The following is a 1,420-nucleotide window of genomic DNA, read 5'->3' as shown; positions in this document are numbered from 1 at the left end:
ATATATAAATGGTACACCAAAAGGTTCAAAAGTTGATGGCAAAACGTTTAGGTTATACGAGTTGTTACGATAGAGTCGAGTATCTCTAATGTCTTCAATGATAAAACATATGGAATCATAATAATAAGCTGGTACTCTTAGTTTCCTTCTTCTTAGAACAGTTCCGTCGCGAAAAGAACTAACCCGTTTGCAAAAAAATTTTGCAAACTTTAATTTGTACAAAATAAGCTTCTCAGGCGACGCGTGATATAACGTCTGCATCGGGAAGCTGTATAGATTAAATATATGGAGAAGAGCAATAAAAAAGTAGTGGGTGGGCGAGCAAAATAAAGAGCTGAAAGGAAAATGAATCATGCTAAATAGAACGATAGCAAAATAAAGTCAAAGAACAACCGTCAATGTGGCAGAAACCTTTGAAACCATTTCATTGTCAGGAACAATTGTCTTATTCATATCTGTAGTTTTATCCTGAACAGAATATGTTAGCCTTGAAAATAAATCAGGAAGACAGGTTTTACAGAAACACTTGAAACTTAACCTACCAAAGCATTTTCTGCCACAGCGAATCCAGCCTAAACTACAAATATATTGCGCAATGTTATTGCGGCAACTATAAAAGACAGCTCCTACCATGATTCCACCACTGCTACATGATTTAGTGGAAGAGAGATTACGCGAGGTACACGGCAATGATGGTTTACTTAAATAGAGCAGTGTGAATGCACCTTTTTTTACTAATTAAGATATATGCACTGACATATATGAAACCGGAGGCGCAAAAAGGTGATTATGATCTTTTCTTGCCTTCACTCGACTTTTTCTATGCTCTTCCAACACCTTCATTAACGATTCTGTGGAAGCACCAGAGGGTTGTTTCTGAAAAATTTTTCGTTTTAATTCTGGAAAGGTGTCCGACTAATAAGAAACATTTTCATAAACGGGTTAAAAGATTCGACATTAGAGATAATTCCACCGTTCTTCCAAGAACTCAAACACCGCGATCTCTTTTTTAACGAATAAATAACTGAGAAAAACTATGCTGTTTTTCATGCCAGGGTTATCAATGTTTCGCAAGAATTTACTAACCTAACTTATGTGTAATAGTCACTTTTAAATATACTTCTTGCTTAAGTTAAGACAATAAATACTCGTTTCAGAATTTTTGATTATCGAAGATACACTCTTCGTTAGGATCAAAGGTATACCTTTAAAACCTCTTGAATTGTCCTTATACTTAAATGAAGCGATCCCGTCGTTTCCGCAACAGAGTGCTCATCAAGTGTAGATGAAGCTAAAAAGAAAAAACAACTCTATACACATAAAAGGAACCCGAACTAAAGCCAATTTTTCCATGTAAATTACCTTCAGGCAGGATCAGAGATATACCATGGAATTCTTTAGCAAGATCATGATGTCGAGA

At 35.6% G+C, this 1,420-nt stretch overlaps 1 long non-coding RNA gene across 1 annotated transcript; it reads right to left on the bottom strand.

The window, feature by feature from the left end:
- Window positions 1-541: 541 nt before the first annotated feature.
- On the bottom strand, window positions 542-832 carry LOC309798130. The gene is made up of 3 exons (XR_014292962.1): window positions 758-832; window positions 631-700; window positions 542-572 (listed from the first exon to the last, which is right to left on the bottom strand). It is a non-coding gene; the product is annotated as an uncharacterized lncRNA (long non-coding RNA).
- Between the last annotated feature and the right edge of the window lie 588 nt (window positions 833-1,420).

This window comes from Mesoplodon mirus (assembly GCF_964341445.2).
Source record: "Mesoplodon mirus genome assembly, contig: HAP1_SCAFFOLD_1790, whole genome shotgun sequence".
In the NCBI taxonomy this organism is placed as follows: domain Eukaryota; kingdom Metazoa; phylum Chordata; class Mammalia; order Artiodactyla; family Ziphiidae; genus Mesoplodon; species Mesoplodon mirus.
Note: the sequence above shows the minus strand (reverse complement) of the source record. Positions and strands in the feature narration are given on the sequence as shown.